Source organism: Anguilla rostrata, chromosome 7 (genome assembly GCF_018555375.3).
Source record: "Anguilla rostrata isolate EN2019 chromosome 7, ASM1855537v3, whole genome shotgun sequence".
Taxonomy (NCBI): domain Eukaryota; kingdom Metazoa; phylum Chordata; class Actinopteri; order Anguilliformes; family Anguillidae; genus Anguilla; species Anguilla rostrata.
Window position 1 is genome coordinate 55,362,605 of NC_057939.1, and position 13,878 is coordinate 55,376,482.

The following is a 13,878-nucleotide window of genomic DNA, read 5'->3' on the forward strand; positions in this document are numbered from 1 at the left end:
AAAGTATAGCTACACAAGCATGATATCATTTAGGAGTTTAATTTAACCCTACTCTTTAAATGTTTAAAGAATGAGATGATAAATTACAGTCAGTTTCACGCATGGGTCGTCTGACCACATTTTAGCCGTAATATCTGTATATTACAGCGACAGAAGCTGTAGCTACAGATCGGGCCCAACAGACTTCCTGTTTAGGTGCTTTTATATGGCGCCAGTACAGACAAGTAAAAACAAAAACATTCGATTTTACATGGAAATTATTTTTGAATATTACAGTTTGACTAATTGATTTCTGCTGCACTCGGATGATGAGGTGGGCCTGGGGGACGGGGGATTTAACGGGCAGAATGAGGAGCCGGGTGCAGGCTGCAGACACCAGGGGAGGCTCACGCACCGAGAGGAGAGTGTTTCCAGGAAGCGCGGCCGTTATGCGATGGGACGGAATAAAGCACACCGCAGCGCGGAGCGCTCATCGTGAGCTCACTCGAACCCGATTCCCCGCGAGTCACGCCGCCGCGGCGAAATCACGGCACCCTCTAGCTCCATCTCTGCAGCCTCCAGGCAACAAACAGCCCCCACGCAGGCCCTTTATACCCGAGGAGGCGCCCGCACGCCCATTATGCACCGGCAATATTACACGCAGGCCTGGATGCTCATCAAGGTTTGTTGGTTTGAGGCAATTTGTCTCGCCCTGGACAGTTACCCGCGGCGCTCTCAAATCTCAGAGATGCAGACCTCAGAGTTATGAACTCACCGGTCGAACCAACAAGTATGAAAGTGGAGGCGGCCTTTTCAAGCCCACTGTTAGCGCCAAATGAAAATGAGGCGTATTGTTCATTGATAAAAATCTCAAAATGCTATCAAAGTTAAACTCTCAAAGGGGTGTATCTACAAGCAATGTTGCATAAGAGAGGTCAAAGATAGCTAGTCACAAAGTCAAAATACAAACTACAAAAAAAAACAACTATAATTAATATTACTATAACTATAATATGAAATTAAAATCACTGAAATGCTACATTTCTTACACTAAAAGTAGCAATGTTTCATAAGTGCTTCCATTCCCAAAGTGTTTGGATTTCCAATGTTCCACAGAGTGTCTTACATGGTTCCTCTCCGAACGGTTCCCTTCTTAAACACTGTGCAAATGTGTCAAATGAGAGCCTAGAAAATGCACTGGAAAGTGGAAGAGGAAGAGGCTCGTTTAATTAATTCAGACACGCAGAAAAAAACAGACCTGAGCGCTTTGATTGGAGTGTCACGCTGACTCCGCGGCGGCGCGGTCGGAATGCTGATGCGCGGCGGGATCATTCCGTTACCGCTCACATCACGGCGCGGCGTCTCTCGCACTGCATGTCCACGCAGGCTAATTGCTGTTAAAGGCCTGTTAGGGGGAAGCGGCCCAAATTATTTAGACTTCATAAACAGAGTAAACACGGCCCTTAGAGTGGATGTACCCTCAAAAGGCATCAAAGAATAAATTAAGCAGCCATTACACAGAAAAAGGCTTTTAGATGATTCGCAAAGCTTTCCCCTCCACAGTGAGTGACCATTACAGTCACCCTGCCCGACTTTGACTCTAATGAAGTTTAATAAAGTTTACCGTTTCGCTTCTTTATTTTGCGCTTCATCTTGATCGCGGGAAGGTATTAGAGGTAATGAGAGCCTCCAGGCCCCGGGACCTGCGCAGAGACCGGAGAATGTTTAATGCATGTTTCTGAGACTACCGCGTGTGTGCGTGTGTGTAACCGCATTCATTATTTGTTAATTATTTGTAATTAATTATTACCAAAACTTTATGGTTTAATGATTTAGGCATTTTTTTTCTTTGAATTTATTTTACGGATTCTTATGAAGTCTGTGTTGGGCTTGTTGCTCTGTAAGAAGCTTTCACATTATATTGTGGCTGACTATTTTATGGAAAAGAACATTACCCCCTACTTCACCCCCAAAGAAGAGTTTGCTGCATTCACTGTTGGGGCCTTTGGAACCCTTCAAAGGGTCAGAGAGCGCACGCGTTCACTGTTACGTGAATACTTACGTGTGAACGCGTGTTTAGGCTAATCTCTCTTTTCCTCAGCCGGCCAGATAAATGGCACAGGAATGAATGATGTCGCGTTGCATGGCCGCGCAATGCTAAACCCTCGTTGCTTTTTTCCCCACTGGGTGCGCGCCTCTTCTGAAGGTTAATTTACTGCGCGGTTAAATAACTTAATCTGGTATTCTTTTAAAAGCGGGGCTGCGGCGCGGCGGTAGCTTAGCGACTCCGTCAGCGCGAGATGCCCTGAGCCACAGAACAGAAGCGCGAGAGCGAGCATCAGCAGTTTGTCTCTGACTGCAGAGCTTAATGCGCCGGAGTGACTCCCCGACGGTTGAAACCTCTCTGATGCGAAGCGCGAGGGAATTCCCCCGTGAGCGAAACGTCTCTTCTCTGTCTTCACTCGCTTTTTTTTTTCTTTCCTTTCCCGAGAAGTGCCAGAAGGACAAGTGTTTTTTCCCCTCTCTGTTTCCCCAGCTTTCGCTTTTGTGAAGAGTGAGAGGGAAATCTGAAAAACTGGCGTGAAAGTGCCGTCGGCGAAAAAAAGACGTGCTCTGACATCCCAGCGGCTCCAAAGTCACGTATTTGTGAGGCTTTTGGTATCCAAGATTAGCTCCCCATTAAAACAGAGTAAATATATCCCACATGTGTTACAATGAGTGGGACTGGATGGATTACGACTGTGTTTTCTGCTCCTAGAAACAGTTTAAATACAAATATAATGTCAAATGTCAACCCTGTAGAATATATAGATTTTTAAATATTAATCATTGACAAGTATTTCATATATATCGTGCCAGAAGTTCATAATCGTTTGATGGTACTTGTTCTCTCCAAGCTTGTGTTGGGTTTTTCCCCCCACCCAGCTCTTCTATATTTCTAATATTTTGTGAATTCAATTTTTATTTCAAATATATGCTGAGTACTACCTTTTTATTCTTATACTGTACACTAGAGTTCTTATACTGTCCACTATGGGGGGACTTGGTATTGATCATTTGTATTCCATATCTATTGCGTAACAAACATGGGATTTTAATTTTAACCAATCAGTGGTGTGAGCGTTTGGTGGGCTGATAATCAGGACTGAACCTCCAATCAGAACAGACATGTGCTATCAGAAGCCCTAGTGCTCCTGTTTGGAAATTACATACATTACATTCAACTGATGAAGTAGTATGCATCTTCTTTGTGGTTAAACGAGAACTTCAAGTGCAAAAAAAGAATAAAATTAAATAAAATCTAAACAAAAGACTGTGCTGGGCCTTTGCATGTTTTTAAAACTAACAGGGAAACACGTACCAAGTAAAATGCAATCCAGCCATTAACTTGCATAATGCGCTGCGACTTGAGGCTCGGTTTCTCTCACGCTGCAGACCTTCGGCAGCCTGGGAGTGTGTATTTAAAGATACATGAGCCGCGTTGTTTAATTCAGTGTCTTCGGCGCTGTCATAATTATGTCGGGTATTTGAATGCCTACACTGGAGATTTGCTGTGTTTACTTCCTGTAGAAGTACAGTATGGGTCTCCTGGGGGGGAGAAAGGGGGGATTGAGACAAGAGAGGAGGCGTTAAGAGAAATCCCCCCCCCCCCTTCCCTTCCCTTACCCCCCCGCCATGTGTCTCTCTGTTCTGACAGACTCCTGTCCTTCGTGGCTGACCTGGCTTTCTGCGGCATTGATGCTACCACATCAATAATCCCTTCGCCCAAAAAAAAAAAAAAAAAAGAAGAAAAAAACCCTTCTGCTTTCTTTGTTGACGTCTAGACATTTACACGAGGGAAGCGACTGCTTTTTTTACACAGCGGGCCCCGACGGCATCTCCGAGCGCTTTCACCAAAGCTAGCGAACGGGAGACGCCAGACGCCTTTTTGGAGTGGGGTTAGGGTACTAAAGCGACCTTGTTTAAGAGGTACTGTAGGGAGGGCACATCTCGTGTTGGCGGGACTGTTGGAATTCCATCTCGTTGCGTTTACAGAATGCTAGAGCGCTGCTAGCTGATCTGGTTCCTGTAGTCCCATGGCTGGATCATTTCCTGTAGTCCCATGGCTGGATCATTTCCTGTAATCCCATGGCTGGATCATTTCCTGTAGTCCCATGGCTGGATCATTTCCTGTAGTCCCATTGCTGGATCATTTCCTGTAGTCCCATGGCCGGATCATTTCCTGTAGTCCCATGGCTGGATCATTTCCTGTGCTGGAGCGTTTCTGCATTATAGCACACGGTCTGTTAGTCCTGCTGATTCAGCCGTTTCCTGCCTTAGAGTATACTCATGTCCAATACTTTATATTCTGGACTTAATTTTTAAATGTTTGCAATGATACTCCTCTCACCTCTTTGAAATACTGTAAATTCATTTTCCATATTAACCGAATTGTTTTTTTTTTAAACGTATATTTGTACTACATGTGAATGCTGTGTACAATATTTCAGACGGGGATGATTTAGCATTTCAAGTTTTAATATAATTCAATCAAATAGATTTTTTTTCTCTCCATTTGTCTGTTATCTGTTGTCTGTTAAATGTAGCGCTGTGTATCAAATTTCATTACAACCTTAGAGCCTTTTTGCCAGTGTGAGAAAAAGCAGTGATTTCTCGAGTACAGCAGGGGATTTTCTGTGCACCACATCCAAAAAACAAACATCAACAGCAGAATGTGCAAAACCACACGTGCAATTCTTATTTATATATTTCACCAGAACCTGTCTGCACAGCTGAAGGTTTGAGTGTAAAAATTTTTTTAAAATATGTTATTATAAAAAATGAGCGTCAATATGCCCTTTCAAAAATTTTGCACAACTGAATATGGAAATAATATGAGGTAATAACGGAAAGACACACATACAGATCACACACATGCAAGTGCACATGCATGCACATATGCATGCAAGCACACACACACACACGCACGCGCACGCACACACACACATACACGCACACACACACACACACACAGAATATCAGTGAAATGCATTCAAATGGAAGACAGAATTGATCTTGTTGCTATCATCATATTTAGCCCAGATGTTCCCTGGGGGATTGTTGAATTACAAACTATTTTCTCAGTTATTTAATCAATGGTACATAACACATTGACTGTGTAATTATGCAGCGGAAATTCTATAGCAAAGGGACATGTTTTCATCTTCAGTTTCTCTCCCTGCAGAGCTTCTCCCAACACAAGACTGTATTAATTAGGACAACTTGCTCACCAGGCACAGCCCGTCCCTATTGTAAACACGGAAGGAAATGTGTGCGTCTCCAAAAGTCCTCTGGTCTCATTCCTTCTATGGGTGAAATATATGAAATGCATCAGATCATAAGGGGAAAAAAAGCACATTCAACCTCAGATGTGTTCTTAGCCTTTAAACGAGGCTGATAAAGTCTCTATTGTTCAGCACATTGACATATTTTATATCGGAACTTCACAATCCGGCTACAGTAATGAGGAGCGAATGGCACAGAAACGGAGCCTGTTGTATATTTCAGGTGGAAAACCCTCAGTGGAGCCCGACTATCCTCAGTACTTCTTTGGGGTCCTAATAATAACTTGAAAGTGCATGCTTGAGTGTGGCGTTCTTTTCCCCCGTAATTAGCCATTAACATGAATAAAAAAAACTAATTGCAGTTTGGTAATTGGGTGCATTTTCGATACTTGTCAGTTGCTCGCTCTCTCTCTCTCTCTCGTTCGGCGCGTAGCGTAGCGCGCTAGCCTGGTTTCGGGATAGAGTCTTGTCAACGCTTTGATTCCCAGCAGAAACAGGAACTGTGTTTAATTAGGTGGAAGCCAGCTCCGGAGCTCTCTGCACACGCAGGAGTCTTCTGTGTCTGCACGTCACTGTTTACGCATTAAATGGGTTCGCGTGAACAGTGCCAGTTTCCGTGCATCAGGAACTTTATAGGGCTGAACTATTTGCAGTGGCAGAGATTTATGTTGGCGTGGTTTTAAAAATCGCTTTGGGTAAATATTTCCGGTAAGAAATCCAAATCCCGGCGCTGGGGATTTTTGAGACGTACTGTTTAACAGCATTGCCAACGTGTGTGAATGTGATGAATCAATTTTTCGCGGAAGATAAATGACGTGGGACGAGCCGACACGTCTTTCCAATGAAACGGGACCAAATGTTCACAGGCGTTTCATCTGATGATCATGTGATCTCGGAAGAGCGAGGCTCGGGGAGTCGGGCCTGGGGTTGGTTGGGTGGTGTCCCACTAACGCTCCATATGAAACAACGCAGTGGCACATTACACACTACTGTCATTAATGCCAATGCGACGCACTGCTCACGCTCACTGACTACAGCATGTAAACTCTGATTTGGGCTGGACCATGCAGCTGAAACGACTCTGCCTCATTATCCAGCCCATAGACCACTGAGTCTGACTACAAACAAAATACAACCCATAAAAAAATCATATTTATTTGTACGGGACCTGAATTGACTCATATATATATACATATTTGATCCGAAGAAAGGGGAAAAGTTTGTAGCATGTCTGATAGAGCATCTAAATAAACAATGGGTGAAACGCGAAGGGATTCGCATGTCCGCCCTGTCTCTGTATGTCTGCAGGTACATATGGCATATTGATGCACATGGCTCAGTGTATGGGGGGTTCCTACAGTACAAATGACCAGGGATCCACCACATTATCCAGGCAGCGTCAAGGTACCAAATCCCAGGCTGCAGAAGAATGCCTAATTGCTTCTTCCAGCTGAAGTATTTGGTATGTAGGCTGCGTTCACATGATGTGCATATGACATATAATTGGATGTGACACGTTGAGAAGACAAATGAGGGTGTGGATGTAATGTAACAAACTTCTTTTTTTTTTTTGCATTTGCAAAGGCTAAGAGTGTTAACTTTCAGAGCTCGCCTTCGCTGTGCTCTTCTTGTCTGTTTGCAAAAGGTCAGCTGACCTGGGAAGGTGGTACATAAATATTACACTATCTACTCTTTCAACAAATTAGATCCTGCATACCATACTACCTTACAGTCTCACACATTCAGGAGAGCAAAAGCCTGCTCTCTGTCTGCAGTACAGCGAGAAAATATTCACTGATATTTGTCCGTTGGCGATTAAATACGAGAACACGCTTTCAAAAATATATTTTAAACCCCCGGGAGATGGACTAGCTGAGCGGTGTGCTGCAGAACAGGCCAGCCAGAGGCCTTGTTTTCATCTGGGACCCCAAGTTCCCTTCATTCCAGCACTCTGGAGGGGCAGAACCGCTGATTTGGCAAATGTGCCCGTGCGCGTCTCCTTTTCAATCTTGAGCATTTCACTTGTTTTGGAATTCCGCTTTTCCCCTGGCCTCATTTGAAGTTCCATAAAAATAAAAAAAAAAACAGGGGACCTGAAAAATAATAAGGCGCTCAAATGCGCACTCAGCAAGCTGACAGGCCGTCCCTCATAAATAAAAAGCATAAACTTAATTGATCGCCCAGTTGCTCAGTGGTAAACATTGCTAATTTTATCGATTTGTTTGCTGATTTAAATCTGGGACGCATACATTCTAAACATAAGTGACAGGACTGTGTAAGTGGATGTATATTTATATTTGTATTTTCAATTCATTTATTTCACTGTGTTTCAAACAACTTCAAATTGGGAATAAAATATGAGTTTTTATTTCAGTATTTATATTTTATGCAATATTTCTCTCATCTTTTCTCAATGTTGCAGCTTAATCTACAATGCTTATTTCTCCACGTACATAGGTGGAATGGAATATCTTACTAATTACCATCTGTGTGGTGACACGACCTATGTTCCATTATTACCAATAAAAAAATACTGAAAACAAATGAAGTTAAATGTTCCTGAGAGACTTTATATTAACAGGAAGAAGGCTTAAAGTCCTCCAAGACTGAAGACAGGCTGGCAGGCCTTTTGTGAAATATGCGAAACAGGTGAAACCTCCATGCTGGACATTGTAAAAGAGGTGTACATAGATAGCCAATAAAAGCTCTTCCTGTATCTTACCCAGGTATTCTTAGCCAGTATGGCTAACTAAACCCAAAAATACCAAAACTATCACATTTGAAAAGCATGTGGTAGAGACACCTATAGGCACAGGTAAGATTTTCAAAGCATTGCGTCAGTTGAGATTTTTCGAGAAATCCTTTTTTTTTTATCATTGTGTTCATATACTTGAGCATGTACAGTAACTACACTAGGACGGAATTAGAAGAATTTTAAAAATGATTTTGTTTTGTATTTGTGTGTTTTCATTCCATTTATTCACATTTTCCTTCCCAGGAATGTTTTATCCGTTGCAAGATTTTGATTTAATTTGATTGATAAGTTAATAACCAAGGATTAATTAACCGATTAACACACTACACCGCACGAGGCACGAACTGACTCAAACGATTTGGGTACACATGCCCTCCGCGACAGATGTTTGTCCAGATCAAAGTCGGCTGTAGTTTTACTCTTTTACGCGGTGACATGCGCGAGAGGAACCGCGGTGTATTTTTGAACTGCGAATGAAATGGTTCAGGAGTGATTTATAGCAGATGATTCCGTCGCATGTTCTCTAACGAATGCCATATGGCCGTGCAACAGAGGCTGTCATCATCTGTATGGCTGAATGACACGTGCTGTGATAAATATAATGCCTCGCACGAGGAGATGCGGCTGGTGCTAATTTATTCTTAGAACGAGTGAGTAATTGAAAAAAAAAAAATGAAATGAAAATGCCGGGCCTTGAAGTGCGTTGGATGTCACACACTTCGCCGCGGTCTATCATCAGGCAGCCGAATAGGAAGAATAATTTTGTTTGAAAGGTAACATGCACACTAGAGGGCAGAGAGGGCTGAATTAGAGGGAGACATTGCCGGGGGGCATACACCCAGCAGGCATGTACTCGTCTCTTTAACTGTCTTGACAAAGATCTAACAAAGAGGCGAAATAGTCCTCCTTTGTGCTTGATAATGGGGTGACGGGGAGCGCGTTCGCAAGTCAAATGGCGGCAGCCTCGCATGATACGCTTCATAAAAATGGATTAGCCCGAGCAATTTAGCCGAGCTTAGGGATAAATGAATAATGCTTCGTATTATTTCTTTATTCAACCTCCGTGCACGCGCACAGAACCGGCAGCCGCGGTGCAAAAGGTGGGGACGGTGAGCCTTTCCTATGGACGTGGGACTCCATAAGAGCTCGTCGTGAGCGCAAATGGGTTTTAAAACAGCCAGATACTTACTGCATGGAGGAAACTGAGAAAAAAAAACTCCGTAAGAAGACTATATAAGACACCAATTGTGTAATGTCCATTGATGACATAAATAAGTATTTGCGTAGACTGTGGTAATAATGCCATGGTAGCATCCTCTTACTACTATATAAAGATGTATATATCACTTCCTTAGCCTACAAGGTGCATCCTTTCGCAGCAATGTGGGTTTGAAAACTGTTTGGAAAGTTAACTAGCCAGATTGAATAACTTATAAAAATTAATTTACTCATGCCGTCTCATTGTCTTTCTTGCATGACCAACAGACTAACAAGGTCGCTTTCCAGCTATCTCTCAGGATCATAGTTTCACTTAATTACTGCATTGTACCTGAATATTCACATTAAATATTCATCAAATACTAAAGCTTGTTGTCACTGTCACTTCATTGGCTTGTATTATAACATGGGTATCTTTTTCATATTGCTCCACCATCTTTGGCCTAATCTAGGAGGGACTGTAGGCCTCTGAAGACGGGGGCCTTGTGGAAAGGGAGGCAGCTCATCAAGGCTGGAGACTCCGGAGAGGGCAGCAGGGCAGTATGGGAAATGGGAAAGGAACCGGTCGTGTAACCTAGAGATTGCAGGTTCGATTCCAGGTAGGACACACTGCCGTTGTACCCTTGAACAAGGTACTTAACCCAAATAGCTTCAGTATATATGTCCTACTGTATGAATGGATACAAATGCTATGTATGTAATGCCTGCAAAGTAATGTAATGGAGCAGAATGGATGCTGGAAACTGGAACTGAGGAGTGGGGGGCGAGCGGAACGGACGGAGTGGGGGCAAACGACAGGGCAAAAAAAAATAAAATACAAGCAGAGAGAGGCGGGGTTCTGGTGCCACGGAGCCCCCCCCCTCAATCAAGCCATCAGCGCGATGAGCAGCTCGAGAGAACCCCTCTCAGGACGGCGGGGGGAACGCCAGCAGGGGTGGGGAGCTCTTCTCATTATATTTTTGTGGCAAGGGGTGGGGGGGGGGGGGGTGGATGGCGTGCATATGCAATGTGCAAGCAAATGGGTGACTGAATTTCAACTCCCGTCTACTTGGTATTCAAGAGTGGGGGGGGGGGGGTGGGGGAAACAACTGTCAGATCCTTAGAAATATCCTGGGATGTCTTGCTTGGAGCTTATTGACTGAAATTTGCATGCAAAATTAGCCACCTCTGCATGAGCAGCTGAACTGGTGCCAGGAAGCTCAGGACGAGGCGATGCTTGATTTCTTCCAGTGATGCCGTTTTCACGCAACCACCGGGCTTGAAATTGACAGTTTGGCAGGTGGATTTAATTTCTGCATATTCACCACTGACAGCGAAGGATTCCCAGACAAGCTCACTAAGTCACTCCCCTTAATTAAGTTAGATAAATTCTGAATGACCCTTTTCAGCTTTCTACCAGATGTCTACAAGCTGTTTAACATCCATTAAATTAAGACCTATCCACAGTAATTAGTTCATGTATGTTTTATACAGAGCCATTGAACTAACGTAAATTGAGCGATGGGTAAAATGATTTGGTCCAGAATACTTTAAGGAGTTCTGAGCCGCCCATTTTCCCCCAGCATAATGTTTTGTAAATATTAACCGTTAAAAGGATTCAGCAGCTATTTAATACCTCCCCCTTCGTAGATCTTGCACATAATGTTGATATTGAATGCAATGTTTTCTGGCGTGAGCCAGCCAAAGGGCTAGGTTCCTTATGAGTATAACAGCCAAAGAACATAAGGTAGTAGTTCTCGATACAAGTTATAAAAACTATTTCAAATATGTTTTTTTTTTTTATTATTTCTGCAATATTGTCCGGAATCTCATAACAATCTCTTGGGGGGGAAAAAACAGAATACATCCAGCGTGAAGACGTGCGAGCCATTCCTCTCAGTATTTAGGGTCAGCTGAACTTCAGTCGCTCCTGTTCTGAGCTGGACCTGCGATGGACCTGTGATGTTATGAGTCTTCTGCTAGTGACTCTCTCTCGCAGCTGGGGCTGTGATTTCTCTAGCCTGCAGATAGCTGACACTGCGGCGACTTCTGCCCCCGAATCCATCGCATCGCTTGGGGAAATTATTAGCCAGTCAGACCGTGCACCCACACACCGGACTCCAGGCCCTGTCAGTACGGAGAAGTCGAACTGCAGTGGCCAGCCTGTGGCCAGGACAGCCAATCAGCCTGCCTGTGTCTTCAGTAATACCCTGAACCCGATGTGAGGAGGTCACCGATAGGTTAGAATTGAGTACATCTAAATGACTTGCTCATAAATAATAGAGAAGGATACCTAATTTGGCTCTGACAACAGCCTGGCCCCTGACAACACAACACGTTTCCCAGCTGGGGTGAGCAGAGAGTGCTTTCTCTTGGTGTTTTGCGAGCCTCGGGAGCACTTTAAGTGGGCATTTCCTGTCCTGGATCAGAAAATCTATACGCTCTCTGGGTCTCAGGGCCCTGGCCAAACGACAGCACACCGAGCTGAACAAACCGAGCGACTGATATTTACACAAGAACACTGCACGTCCCCGCAAGGACACTGCACATCCCCATAAGAGCACTGCACGTCCTCACAAGTACACTGCACGTCCCCACAAGGACACTGACGTCCACAGGACACTGCACGCCACAGACCTCACCCACAGAACACTGCACTCCCACAGTCAGCGCCACAGTCACTGCACGTCCACAAGGAACACTGCACGTCCCAGGATGCTCCCAGACCTGCATGTCCCACAGGACCACCGTTCTCCGCACGACTCTCGCAAACCTTCGCTATTCATGGAACAATCGAATACCAGTGCGGATGAAGCAATGCAGGGGATTGATCTGATGTACAACTCAGATTCATCTGTAGTGACCTAAAATTCTTTGTCTATTTCCCCTTTAAAATATGTTAAGCAAAAAAAAGGGCAATTGTAAAAAAAAAAAAGTAAAATGTAAATAAACTGCCTACCTGTAATGAAAATTAAAGTGCGATAACACATTGGTTTACTAAGGATAAAATCCACTAACCTGTGTATGAGCAAATTGTACTGCAGAGTTCACAATATGAAAGCAGACGAGGAAGCAGACTGACCAGGTGATATCTCCTCCCGTTAGGGAGAAACGCAGAGTTCGCGTAGTCTGAAGTAACAGCACAGACCAGAGAGGCGATAACAGCACAGAGCATCGCCTGGGAACAGCACAGACCAGAGAGATGATACCAGCACAGAGCATCGCCTGGGAACAGCACAGACCAGAGAGACGATAACAGCACAGAGCACCGCCTGGGAACAGCACAGACCAGAGAGACAATAACAGCACAGTTCAGCTCGCTCACACACACACACACACACACACACACACACACACACACACACACACACACACACAACACAACACATCAACAACACACATACCCTCACGCTCAGCAAGACATCATGTATACACATTACCTGATGCTCACTATAGTATCATATTTACTTATTTACTTGGAATATTATTTCTTCTTATGGTTGACTTTTAATACATTAATTGGCTTAAAAAGACTTATGACAAGATAATGCAGATAAACTGCATTTCCCAGAAGCATCAGCAGCACAACAGGAGCAGAGATCACAGTGACAGAGTATCAACCTGAAATATAGGACTGAAATATAAGCGGCTATTGTTTAGCTAGCGGTGCATAGCAGTTATCCTTAGGAGCAAAGTGCGTACATCATACTGATGTGCACGTGGAGCCTCTTAATGCTCAGTAAAAGGCTTATATCATTGTGTTTGCATGGCACTAAACAATGTAGCGCAAGAGTAATAGGGATAGTAATCTTATTGCACACTGAAACACCCACAGTGATTGCTTATGACATTTAAGTGCCATACATACGCAGTATACCGATGCAGCTGGTGAATGTAAATGTAGGCAACAAGTTGCATGCTAGCAAGTGCGCGTTCCCCCCCCCCCAACCCCAAGGGGGGGGGGGAAGACCCTATTTAACCCCTCCTTTCAAAACCTGAATGTTTGGCATTTACGTTGGCATAACATTTATGAAGTGAGCGGTCCAGATATTTTTTTTTTTTAGTATTGTTATTATGACGCGTGATGCTGAACCGAGTGACCCCCCCGCCCTCGCGCTGAGCACGGACAGCCCCAGAGCCTCGCGACCCCAGAGGAAGCGGTGTGGAGGGCTAGGCACTGGCGGCGGTGCGAACAGTCCGTGCACGCGCAGCCTCCGCCCCGCATGCCAGATCCCCCCCCCCCGAGCACGGCCGGTGCTGACCGCAGCCCCTCCCTCCGCCGCGGCTGATGAGCCCCCCCCTTATTGATCCGCGCGTGACACGGCCCGTCTCCGCGCGGCTGGACCCGGCCAGCATTCATCCAGGAGTTTGCGAAATGTCATCCAGATCATGTTTCAAGGGTGAACCGCAGGGGGGTTAGCGGGCTGGACAGGCCTGCAGAAGAACCTGGGACCGTGGGACCTGTGGAGCGGGGAGTCCCCAGAGAGGACAGCTGCCTTCTCTCCTGCCCCATCGACCAGTGCGTCAGTTCGGCTACACAGTGCCCCAGCCCACTCTGCCCCGGCTGACACAGAGCGCTCTGCACGGCTCAACACAAAAACCAGCGCGATAGGACGTTATGCA

General features: G+C 44.8%; 1 long non-coding RNA gene across 1 annotated transcript in view; it reads right to left on the reverse strand.

Moving 5' to 3' along the window:
• LOC135260109 (uncharacterized) overlaps positions 1 to 13,878 on the reverse strand; it is a 65,166-nt gene that overhangs the window by 1,515 nt on the left and 49,773 nt on the right. The window contains exons 2-3 of the long non-coding RNA XR_010331473.1: positions 1,604 to 1,682; positions 1,238 to 1,384 (exon numbers count right to left, since the gene is read on the reverse strand). This is a non-coding gene — a long non-coding RNA (uncharacterized LOC135260109). The remainder of the gene's footprint in view (positions 1 to 1,237; positions 1,385 to 1,603; positions 1,683 to 13,878) is intronic.